General features: G+C 41.0%; 1 long non-coding RNA gene across 2 annotated transcripts; it reads left to right on the top strand.

The window, feature by feature from the left end:
• Positions 1 to 1,221: 1,221 nt before the first annotated feature.
• Positions 1,222 to 12,506, top strand: LOC122205934. Of its 2 annotated transcripts, none has more exons than XR_006196324.1 (3): positions 1,222 to 1,407; positions 1,582 to 1,695; positions 10,629 to 12,506. It is a non-coding gene; the product is annotated as an uncharacterized LOC122205934 (long non-coding RNA). The 2 variants fall into 2 exon arrangements; XR_006196308.1 differs by lacking the exon at positions 10,629 to 12,506 and adding an exon at positions 5,586 to 6,083.
• Positions 12,507 to 13,091: the final 585 nt, after the last annotated feature.

Below are 13,091 nucleotides of genomic sequence, written 5' to 3'. Positions count from 1 at the left end.
TGACGGCCTTCCCCATGGAGAGAAAGTTCGTGAGCCTCCACAGATGACCAGGGTTGCAAATGGAGACGTCTCTACCACTCTAAAAGCCTGCTCCTGCTCTTTATAACAAGCCACACACAGCCTGGAGTGACTGCCCCAAAGAACACATTCAGAATCGGGATCACTGGACTTTGATTGCGCCAACAGATGGCAAGGTGTTTACAGGTTAGCAGGAGTATCATAGGCCAGGCCCGAGTCCAAAGAGCCAGGCACATGAGGTACCGTGTTCCTTCTTGTATTTCTCACAGCTCGGAGCAGGGCAGTCTGTCATTTTTCTGAGAGTTACATTCACCAGCCTGACCTAAGAATGTAGAAATGAAAAGCTAAATGGGAGAGCCCTGCACAGTCATTGATTTTTCACAAACAGCCATGACCCTGGGTTTAGAAAATATTTTTCAAATCATAGAGCCATAGATCTGGTAGGAACCTGGAGTAAAGGTTATCTATCCTACAGAGAACGCACAACACCCCTCCATCCTGGTCTCTATCTCCTTCCCTGTAAGAGGTTCTATGCCAGCCTTCATGGCTTCTCAATCAAAAGGCGCCAAATCCTAATTCCAGCCCCTCTTCCCACACACAGGTAAAACCTACCGCCTCAAGATCTCTTCTCCATATAAACGTATTTTATTTATTAGAAGACATTCATTTTTCATCTATGATTTGTATGTCTTATTAACATAACTAAGGTGGCTGCAGAGAATTATTAACCATGCTTTCTCTCCTCTGGCCAATAAAGAGCTTTTCCTTTTCAGTAATGCCTCAATGGTTTCACACAGACAAATCAATTCTGAGCTGCCTGCCCTGACCTGTGAGACCCACCACTGCTCGGCTCCAGCCTACCTGCGCAAACCCACCAACCTCACCTCCTGCTCTGGTGAGCTCATTCGCGCCAGCTCCTGAGCAGAGTATCTTCAGTCCTCCTTTTACTCATGGTAATGGTCTCGTCTGCAATGTGCTCATCTTCCCATCCAATGTCCCACCGCACTTTTCGCCTCAGCCCTCACTAGTCTCTCCGCTTCGGTTTCGTGGGGTCCTCGGTGTGCACCCCACAACTTGACACTTCATAATACCATCACCATTCACCGCTGCTCCACCGCTGTCCCCTTTGCCCCATTTTTTAAATAAACCTTTACTTTAGAAAAAATTTATGTTTGCAAGAAAGTTGCAGAAATGGTGCTGAGAGTTCCTGTATACCCGTCAGTCAGTTTCTGTTTCCCCTAATGTTACCATCAAACACTATGATAGTCCATAGATTAGTCAAAACTAAGAAACCACTACTGATACATTGCTATTCACTGGACTCCAGATCTTATTTGGATGTTACCAGGTTTTCCTGTTCCAGGATCCAATCTGGAATACCATGTTGCAGTAAGTTGCCATGTTTCCTTGGTATCTTCTTGTCTTCCAGTGAGAGTGTCTCAGCTCTCCCTCGTTTTTCATCACCTTGACCGTAACGGTTTTGAGAAATACCAGTCAGGTATTTTGTAGCATTTCCCACAATCTGGGTCTGTTGTTTTTCTTACGATAAAACTGTGGTTATAGGTTTGTGGAAAGAATGCCACAGAGGTGAAGTACCTTTCTCGTTACATCATCACTGGGGGTACGTGACAGCCACAGGACAGCACTGGGAATGTTAGCCTTGATCATCTGGTTAAGGTAATGTTTGCTGGTTTTCTCCTCTGTACAGTTTCTATTTTTCCCTTCCTATACTCTGTGCTATGGAAACATGCCTAGCTGATACTCAAAGTATCCTCGTATCCTCACATTCCTTTTTAACCACCCAATTATTTTGGCTGCAATTTGGGGGTACCTTTCTAACTTCTCCATATCTCTTCCCAAAGTTCATCTCTAAAAGGAATATAATATTTTAATATGGATTTAATCAACAGGATAAACAGTTTTCAGACTTCCGGACATTATACACTGGTCAATTGTTCTTGTTCTTGTTACATTACTCTATCCCACTCTTTTGCAGCTATTAGAAATTCACATAATAAAAATTTCTTTAATCCGTCTCTTTCAAAGTGTATTTAAAAATATAGAGAAAGGAAATTATCTTAGATCCTTTAAGAAACAGTTTCAGGGAAGAAAAAAATATGAGAGCCACGCTGTGAGATACAAGGCTTATCAATGGAGTATTTTCAGCAACATTGAAGCGACGGAGAAATACAAGTGGAATTTGCAGTTTTGAGTGAGTGGTTGGGGCAGAGAAAATAGATCGCTGTGTCAGTGGAGGTGACAGAACCGCCACAGGGGAGACAAACACAGCCTGTGGACCTGCTTCTAGAGGCATCTCCCCTCGGTGGTAGTGCAAATGAAGAGAAAAGTCAAATTTCTTTATTGATTGGAATGACTTTGGGTAGAAGGTTGGGACTGGATGACCAGTGAGATTAATTAAATCTTTAATAACTTTATGACTCTACAGCTTTCCAATTATTTGGAAAACTGCCAGACTTTTGCTTTTATTTACACACTGTTGATCGAGGCCAATGCTTCTTGGTATTTGTGTGGCAAAATGCTAGTGCCAGGAGACTGTCCTCTACCAAAGGGTTCTGGGGTCAGTATACTTTGGATACTTTGCATACTATAGATTAGCGATTGGCAAACTTTTTCTGTAAAGGGCCAGATAGTAAATATTTTAAGTTTTGTGAGCCACATAAGGTCCCTCTTACTGCTACTACGATTACTCCTTCTCCTTCTCCTCTTCCTCCTCCTCCTCTTTCTTCTTCCTTCTTCTCCTTCTTCTCCTTCTGCTACTTCTCCTTCTTCTTCACAACCCTTTAAAAATGTAAGAAACATTCTTAATTTGCAGGTTGTACCAAAACAGACCTTGGGCTACATTTGGTCCAGGGATTGGTAGTTTGACCAGCCCTGCTGTGGATGTTTCCTGACTATTCATAATGGATATTAGTACATTAAAGATTCTGAAATATCTGTAGGATGGAATTATGCTTATGATTGTTTAACCAGATTTATCCCAAATTTATTTAACCATAGAACTCTTTTTTTCTGTTACCTACTTAACATTTCACATAATTAGTCTTCTGTGGAAAATCTTTTGGGAAATTCTGGCCTTTTTCACATATGGAGAATAATAAAGTTTATCCTTACCTCCCCCAATGTATGAAGAAACACTCCAGATGGTTTAAAAACATAAGTAGAAAAAGTATCACAAACTGAATCTGTGACCTTGGAGTAAAAATAGATTCCCATGCAAGGCTTCAAAAGTATTAAGCATAAGGCAAAAATTAAGCATTTGACTACATCAAAAGTAAGAATTTCTGCTCAACAAATAGCACACTAGAAAAATTTTGCAATTTAGTTAGATATTAGTGAAAATTTTTGTAATGTTGGAAAGCAAAAGACTAGTATTCCAAGAAACTCTTACCAATTAATAAGAAAAAGATGGGGATCCCAAGAGGAAAAAAAAGGGCAAATAATATGAATAAACAATGTATACAAGGGAAAATCAGAATGGATAGCACATATATGAATAAGATGTTCAACCTCATTGGTCATCAGAGGAATGCAACTTGAAAGAATAAAAGACTCCTTTATCCTATGCATAGGTTGGCAAAAAATTGGAACTGGATAATAGCCAACGTTAGTAAGAATGTGGGAAAACAGGTTTTCTCATGCACTGCTGCTGGAGGCACCAGACCTCTGCAACCATTCTGGAGGAAAAAAAATGGCAGAACTTAATAAATTCAGTATTTCACACTTGTTGGGTGCAAAACGCAGAAGAGTATCCATAGACCCTAGGGTGACAAAAATAAAGAAGTTCATCACAGCATTTCGTTGTGTGGTAGAGAGGTGGGAGACAAAGTAGCCGCCCTTCCTAGGGAAATGGATAAATAAGATATGGTAGAAGGCTCATTTTGGAATATTGTACAGAAGTCAGAACTAATAAACTGGAGATACATAAAACAGCATGGATAGAGCTTTTAAAAAATAGTGTCAGTACAAAAAGTGAATAGAGAGAGAGTTAAAGCAAAATGTCAATTGTGTAAGTTTAAAGCATATATACATATTTAAATATATGACATATTTGCGTGTATACACTTATGTGTGTGTATATATTTTGAAGATGTTTATCAAAGTATTTATGCCAAACACAGATGTGGGGGTATCAAGGCTGAAGGAGAAAAAGAATAATCAGATAAAACTAAAGAGAACTTTGCACAGAGAAATGATGTTATTGTATCATAAACAGAAAAGTGCAATGAACCCAACACTTGGCAACTAAGATTAAGCCAGAAGTCTTAGTTATATAAAGAAATGTAAAAACCTATCGCTCTTCTGTTTGCTCCATGATTCATCCTCTATCAAAGAGAAAAATTAAATTGATTTTATGTTCTTTTGTCCCACACTGATCTCTTGATCAATATGCAGTAGAAAATAACTTGGTTTGAACATATGAAGAAGAGAATTTTTTTTACATGGTAAAATGTACCATTTTAATTATTTTTAAGTGTACATTTCAGGGCCATTCGGTACATCCACATTATTGTGCAGCCATCACCACCGTCCATAACTCTTTTTATCTTCACAAACTGAAACTCTATACTCATTGAAACAGTGAACTCCCTATTCTTTCTCCCCCCGGCCCTTGGCAACTACCATTCTACTTTCTGCCTCTACGAATTTCACTGTGCTATGCATGTCGTATAAGGAGAACCATACAGTATTTGTCCTTTTCTGACTGGCTTATTTTACTTAGAATAATGTCTTCAAGATTCATCCATGTCGTAGCAAGTGTCAGAATTTCCTTCCTCCTAACCTTCCATTGTATGTCTATACCACGTTTTGCTTATCCATTCATCCCCTGGGGGGCACCTGTGTTGTTTCTACCTTTTGGCTCTTGTGAACAATGCTATAATGCTACTGTGAATGTTGGTGTACAAATATCAGTTTGAGTCTCTGCTTTCAATTCTTTTGAGTGTATCCCCAAAGATGGAATGGATGGATCATATGGTATTTCTACATTTAATTTTCTGAGGAGCTATGTTCTGCTTCCCACAGTTACTGTACCATTTTACATTCTTACCAGCAATGCGCAAGCGTTCCAATTTCACCACATCCTTGCCAACATTTATTTTGTTTCATTTTGGGGTTTTATTTATGACAAAGATGCCTAGAATTGGCAGCCAGCTAATCAGCATTCACAATCATTTTTTTTTTTGAGCAGGTATTCATGCTTATCTGATGTTTTAACCAGAGTAGATTGACTGCAGTAATGACCCCAAAATCTTAGTGGCTTAATACAATAGCTCTTTTTTTTTTTTTTTTTTTTTTTTTTTTTAATTTTTTTTTTCAACGTTTTTAATTTATTTTTGGGACAGAGAGAGACAGAGCATGAATGGGGGAGGGGCAGAGAGAGAGGGAGACACAGAATCGGAAACAGGCTCCAGGCTCCGAGCCATCAGCCCAGAGCCCGACGCGGGGCTCGAACTCACGGACCGCGAGATCGTGACCTGGCTGAAGTCGGACGCTTAACCGACTGCGCCACCCAGGCGCCCCAGCTCTTTTTATTGTTCACATCACAGCCCAGTGAGTGTCAGCAGGAAGCTCTGTTCCACACAGTGACTAAGGCACCAAGGCTCCTTCAAGCTAGTGTTTCTGCATCTTAGAAGAGCTCTGGAGCTACCACTGGATCCTCTATGATCTCCCTGCTGTTGAAGAAAAGAGAGTGTACCGCAAAGGCACCCCAACTCTTGTTTTTTTCAAAATAAACTCTATGCTCGAAATGGGGCTCAAACTCACTACCCCAAGATCAAGAGTCACATGCTATACAAAAAAGGCACCCCAAGTCTTAGCTGCCTGTCTAGGGGTGACACCCATTACTTCCTCTCAATTGCCACTGGGCATATGACCCCACTCAGATACCAAGGGACTAGGAAATGTAATCAAGGAAGAACAGAATGTGAATTTTATTGAAAAGTTACACAGTCTTTGCCACAGCTAACAACAAGAGGTTAGAGGAAATTTTTAGATTTGAGAAGAATTTTAGATGCGTGATGGGCATTGAGGAGGGCACTTGTTGGGATGAGCACTGGTTGTTGTATATAAGTGACAAATCATGGGAATCTACCCCCAAAACCAAAAGCACACTGTATACAATGTGTGTTAGCTAAATTGACAATAAATTATATTTTTTAAAAAAATACCAATTTCCTTTACTGTCTGCAAATTTCTTTGAAGATTGCAAATTATTACTAGGTATAATTCTTAAATTTAATATTGAAAGTATATGGTATTCTCAAAGAATACATTCTCCGAAGTACTTGTAGTGATGATTTTGTTAGTGTGGCTCTTGAACTATTCACTTCCCATAGGTAAACAAAAACTCTCTGAAAAAGCAGTTCACTGGGGATGTACTATAATAAGTGTGTGGCAATCAGAATTAATTTTCCCAGACAGAGAAGGAGGATGAAGCAAATGCATCTAAGACCTAATCATTCATTCTCCACTTGCATATTTTGTATCAATTTCAAGTGAGATAGCAAATTACAACCCATCTATTACAGAGTAAATTCTCTACCATAAAATAATCAAGCCAAAAAAAGATAAGACAAATGCACACATGAGGAACTAAGCAAAATAGGCTGAATTAGAGCTTTTCAGCACACACTCTGAAAAACAAACACAAAGCAACCACAGACAGGCAATAAATTGTCCTGAGTTACAGAATGGAGTGATAAGACAGATGACCTGGAAAATGGGGGGTTGGTGGTGCTGTCGAAGATTGATTAGTTCGCTGCCCTGATGCTCAGGTAATAGGATGCCTTTCAGCTCCAGTCTGCCTATTTTAGTCCAGATTTGTTTTCCCTGCTGCCTTGAAAATTAGAAGAGATCCTGTCACTTCAGCCCTGCCATCCTGTGGAAGCTGGCTCCCCTAGCATTACTCCAAAATACACAAATGCAATCCTTGTTTGCTCTGCAACACAAAATGCAGTTCATGCTCATCTAATGTCATCAGCACACAATCTCAGAAAGTACTTCCTAACAGACTGATTCCAAGACTAAGCAAAATGTCACGAACTGGACAGAAGGGTGGGGAAAAAAGAGCAGACAATCTAATAAACGCAGAGAAAAAAGCCACGCGCAGGCTGTAAGACTGAAGAAATAGATATGAACGTGAATCATTCTGTATACTACAGTCTTCATGGGGAAGCTGAAAAGCAAACAATTATTCCAAACCCACAAAGTGGAGGCATGGTGAGGTATGTCGAAGGGAAAGTGGGCAGCTTCTGAACTAAGTTTGGAAGTAGCTGGAAAACCAGTGAAACAGACTGTTTGAAGAGGCAGCTCTGGAAAAACTTGCTGCAGAGGTGACAATGTTAAAGATGAAAGACGAGCTTAGGAGTAGATATACGATTTGCACCATGTCAAAAATCTCCAACATGAAAAGTTATACATTTGAGGCAGCCTTCTCTAAACCTCTATCTATGTAATCCTAACTAAATTGCTTTCTGCTGGGGAGAACTCCAGGCTAATCCAGCCTGGAGCTTTCACGTATGGGTTTGTGACTGTCAATGTCAGTATTCTGATTTCTGAAGGGGAATTGTGCCCAGAAGAGAGAGGGAAACAAACTCTAAGAGACTTTTAAAGATGGAAAACAAACTGAGGGTTTCTAGAGAGATGTGGGTGGGGCATGAGCTGGATGAGGGATGGGTATGAAGGAGGACACTTGTTGTGATGAGCAGTGGGTATTGTATGTAAGTGATGAATCACTGAATTCTACTCCTGAAACCAATATTACACTGTATGTTAACTAACTAGTATTTAAATAAAAATTTGAAAAGAAAAAAACACTATTTATAGTTACTGAGTTCAAAATTAAACTAGTTGAGTAAATAACAAATTTGAAATACTGTTTACTTTGAGGCTTGAGGTTTCACTTAAAAATCTTATTAGGCTAGGGGTGCCTGGGTGGCTCAGTCGGTTAAGCATATGACTCTTGATTTCAGCTCAGGTCATGACCTCACGGATCGTGGATTGAGCCCCGAGTCCAGTCCTGTCCTGACAGCGTGGAGCCTGGTTGGGATTCTCTCTCTCCCTCTCTCAATCTCTCTCTCAAAATAAATAAATAAACTTTAAAAATCTTATTAGGCTATTTATAAATCTGATAAATTTTATAAAATAAAAACAATGAGGCCTTTGATTGCTGCCTGATCTGTTCATATTGAACATGCTATGCATCTGTGACACTGAATCCCTAACTTAATCAGAGACCCTTTTTAACATTTTAAACTTCACTAATAAAAATAACTTATTCCGTTTCTTTTTAAGCTCTCCAAATGCCTAAGTGAGCAGGTTTGCAACCAGAAGAAATAATACTTCCTTCAAGCATTTAGGTACTTTGGTAAATCTAAGGAATTAAAATTTTAAGTTCTTTTAAACAGAGTAATACAGCTTACAGGCTAAGTCCATTTTTCTTGTTTGTTTTTTTTTTTTCTTAAATGACAAGCCTAAAATCAATCACACATTTTAAAGTGATTGCACAAGACTAATCTGTGAATTTCTCTAAAATACTAAATTCTGTAAGACACAACATATTTTACTATCAAGCATTCATGAAATATTCATGTACTTAACACACATACATTAACCCTATGGGTTTGTTACATTTCAATATCTCCATATTCAATTCTTCTTACTTACAGTTTCACATCTTAGGTGAGTTGAGGTTATTGCCTTGACAGTGACCACAATAGGATCATTATCTCAGGCAGCCTGAGATTGCTTATTGATCAGAGATCTGAGGCCAGCATGCAGGCCTAGAGGATAAATAAATCCTAGGGGATTCTTTCTGAGTGGTTGAAGGACATACTGAGCTTTTTGGAGATAATCTCTATGACAATAAAGAATGCCAAATCCCATATCCTTCAGATAGGGTGAGTTGCTCCTGGTTTAAAATTATGCTTTATGTAATTCTTTTGCTTTATAATCTCAAGTTTTCAACCCCTTATCCAGGCTAAGCTATTTTCTTTTGTACCTCACTGAATTTTAGGCTCTTTTTTTACCATTCATGTCTGCAGACCACCACACTTGCTGTCTTTTTAGTGAAATCCAACTGAATTCTGCCTTCCTCTCACACCTTTTCCTTACTGTGCCTTGAAAACTCCCAGCTGATCCAGAGACAAGAGGAAAGGCACAAAAGGATGTGGGCTTGCCTGTGGATTCTGTCACTGATGCTATAAGGGGTGACTCAGCCCAATGGGAACCAATGGGAATGTTTTCTCCATAATACCACCCCCTGAGAGTCTGATTCAAGTTTCCTTCTCTTCTGTGATGCCAATTCCACAGCAGCACAACACACATGCAGTGTGCAACATGTCCTATCTTACTATGAGAAAATTGGATCTCAAGACACAAGCTGGAAATCACCTGCCTATTCCCAGTCACATGCAACACTTTGCAGTTTGACTCAGCTCCAAGGATTCACCACCCAGAAGGCTGAATATTGGACCCTGAAGATGTACATGTCCTAATCCCCAGGACCTGTGAATATGTTACCCTACATGCCAAGAGGGACGGGGCAGATGAGATTACATTAAGGATGGTGAGATGGAGAGATTATCCGGGATTATCCAGATGGGCTCAGTGTAATCACAAGGAGTCCCTCTAAGAGAGAGGTGGAAGGTGAGAATCAGAGGAGATATGACAATGGAAGCAAGAGGCTGGAGTGATTTGAAGACAGGGCCACAAGCTAAGGAATGGAGGTGCCTCCAGAAGCTGAAAATGACAAGAAAATGGGTCCTCCCTTGAAGCTTCCAGAGCAAATCAGTCCTGATGACATCCTGCCTTTAGCTAATTGAAACCGATTTTAGACTTCTGACCCCCCAAACTGGAAGAGAACAAATTTGTGCTGTCTTCAGCCAATACATGTGTGATGATTTGTTACAGCAACATTAGGAGACTAATAGGATCAGTCTCCTCCAAACAGCTATGGTTAAGGTCATGCTATTTGATTCCTCCTCAGATCTTACCTTTGAATATCACAGTGTCCTTCCTGGCTAGGTTACCTCTGTCTCCACTCAGTGGGGTCATTGCCTATTTGCTCTCATATGCATCCCCCTGCAAGCTGCATTTTCCAGACTCCCCTCACCTGGTTTCCAGCAGGGGCCAGCCAGTGGGCGGCAAGAGGAGACTGAAGGGCGGGGGCGATGGAGAAGCCAGTGCATGTCTTACCCTCTGTCTGTGCCATGGAGACTGTACTTCCATGAGTTGCTGTGGCTCTTCTGCAATTCCTGCTCCCACCTGTCGAAAGTCCCTCCTAAGTTCTAGCCTTTGCAGTGCAGAACCCCCTCCCCAGTTCCTCCTATGCTCTACCACCTCCTCCCTTTGTCCTTCTAGCCAGGGATGGGACGTAACTGCTTTCTATGTTGGCCTTTCTCTGTGTGGCCTCAACTTCCCTTGTTCTGCTTTCTCTTCCAAAGATGATGTATCTAATTTTTCAAGTGAAATTTTCACTATGAAAAACCTTAAGTCATTTCTGTATTGCTGCCATGGTAATTCTGCTTTTCTCTGTGTCCTTGGTCATTGCAGTAAGGGGAGATAATGATTCTGATTCTGATTCTCCTCAGGTCTATGTCAGAACCTGGGAAGTCCCACTTCTCATTTCTCTCGGGCTCCCGGAATCCTGACCCAGAAACAGCCTCTGACTCTGACCCAGAATTTCTCAAGCCCTGCCTTCTCCTGAGTGGATGCCCTTGAATATTTTTTAATTTCGTACCATCTCAACGGACTTCTTCATATTAATTTACCATTTGTATATTAATCACCAACTCTGACTATCTTAAGCCAAAAGAATCTGTTGGAAGGACATATGAGGGCTCAGACAACAGGGGCCTGAAGGCAGTAAGTTGTTAAAAGCCACAGGAACCAAGGGAACCCAGAAGATCGGATGCAACAAGAACCACAGCCACACAGCACAGCGGGTGGGTTGGTCAGCCAGCAACAATGGCCCAGTTCTCTGTTCTTTTCGTACTTTCCCAGATTCCACTTCCTGACACAGTGAGCTTGATTGGTTGAGCCCAGATCACTCTTGAGAGAGAAGGAGGATGGATTCCTTTCAGTTTCCTTGGAGAAAGACCCAGTGCTCCCTGTGCTATCAGAGCGACACAGGACACATTTGGGGGAAGGACAATTCCCTCCAATGAAATCAGGATGCTGTGAAAGGGCTCAGTGTTGGACAGCCAAAAGCAACAATCGACGATTTTCCGCCTATGATCTCGCGTTTCAAAATTCACAACCGATCCTTTTCATATCAAAATTCTCACAACTCCACATTTTTCTGTATCTCATAAACCCCCACCTACTTTGACCTACCTTTTAATCCACATCTTTTGAAAGGGCATTCATCTTGGGCTGAATCATTAATGATTTGAGATTTTTTTTAAAACCATTTTTAAAAATTAATTTCATAATCTGCAAAATATTTAATGAATGGGAGGTGTGGAGACACATTCTATTACCATGCCCTGGAAAGCAAGTCCAAAGGAGACATGACTTGTCCAGGCACTGAATTAGCTCCCCAGTTTAGTACACTGAGTTTCCAGTGGACATCTGGGATAAATAAGAGTGTTTTCTTCTTCTTAAGCTTCTGGTTTAACACTCGACAAAACAACAGCATGTTCTCCACAAAAATGCTCTTAAGATGCATAATATTTCTCCAGTGAGACATACATACCATACAACTACCTTCAGATATTTATAAAGCAAGTCCTTATTTCACTAGTGCTCCACTGCCCATCAAGAAAGGCCTCAAGGCCCAACCTTCACTCCTGGCTCTTCTGTACCAGCCAAACCCCCCTCCCTGGAGCCTTCCCTGAGGTCCATCCACACAGTACCTGCTGTGGCAGACAAAATCATGTTGTTACACATGGTGCACATCAGTGATCTGGTGTTCAGACCGAAGTTAACATTTGGCAAGCGAGCCTGCTGCCTGAATTCCCCTTGAATCACTTTTCTTATTACACAACCATTCAGTAAATGAAATGCAGTCCACACAAATGAGTGGTGAGATCAGTGACATTTCTCGAAACCAGCAGCAGTCTACAGAATAAGAATGGGACTCTCTTTCTTTTGTGGGATGCGACAGGCTTGCAGATGCTGACCCTCTCCGGGACCCGGCTGGAGAACAGCTTCTCTCCCTCTCTCAGAGACAAAAACTTACACCAGCTCACACTGACTGCCTGGCATGTATTATGTAATGCTGACTCGGAACTACCTGTGGAGAGTCACCAGGTCAGACTGCACTTGTCTAGAACAGAGAAATCCTTAAAAATGTACAGAGTCGCTGAAGGAGTAGGAAGAAGTTGATAACTTTCCTTCCATAATTCTGAGCTACATCACTAACTTGTCTTTTGTGTTATTTTTGGAAGTGATTTCATTCCTTGCTTGTTGGTCTCTGGTTACTTATCTCTAACGTATTTCTTAAAGGAGATGAAAAAGATGGGGCACGTGGGTGGCTCAGTGGGTTGAACGTCCAACTTCTGTTCGGGTCATGATCTCATGGCTCATGAGTTTGAGCCCTGCATGGGTCTCTGTGCTGACAGCTCAGAGCCTGGAGCCTGCTTTGGATTCTGTGTCTCCCTCTCTCTCTCTCTCTCTCTCTCTCTGCCCCTCCCCACTTGTGCTCTATTTCTGTTTCTCTTTCAAAAGTAAAATAAACATTAAAAAAAAAATTTTTTAAAAGATGATGAAAAAGATCAGCCCCCCTATGTTATGCCTAATTTTTCTCCCTTGAAATCACAGCATTCACATACCACATACCATGGGACTATTAAAATATATAAAAACAGGGGCACCTGGGTGGCTCAGACGGTTAAGCTTCTGACTTCAGCTCAGGTCATGATCTCATGGTTCGTGGGTTCAAGCCCCGCATCGGGCTCTGTGCTGACAGCTCAGAACCTGGAACTTGTTTTAGATTCTGTGTCTCCCTCTCTTTCTGCCCCTCCCCCACTTGTGCTCTGTCTCCCTATGTCTCAAAAATAAATAAACATTAAAAAAATTAAAATATATAAGAACAGACAACAGTATTCTCC

This window comes from Panthera leo, chromosome A1, assembly GCF_018350215.1.
Source record: "Panthera leo isolate Ple1 chromosome A1, P.leo_Ple1_pat1.1, whole genome shotgun sequence".
In the NCBI taxonomy this organism is placed as follows: domain Eukaryota; kingdom Metazoa; phylum Chordata; class Mammalia; order Carnivora; family Felidae; genus Panthera; species Panthera leo.
Note: the sequence above shows the minus strand (reverse complement) of the source record. Positions and strands in the feature narration are given on the sequence as shown.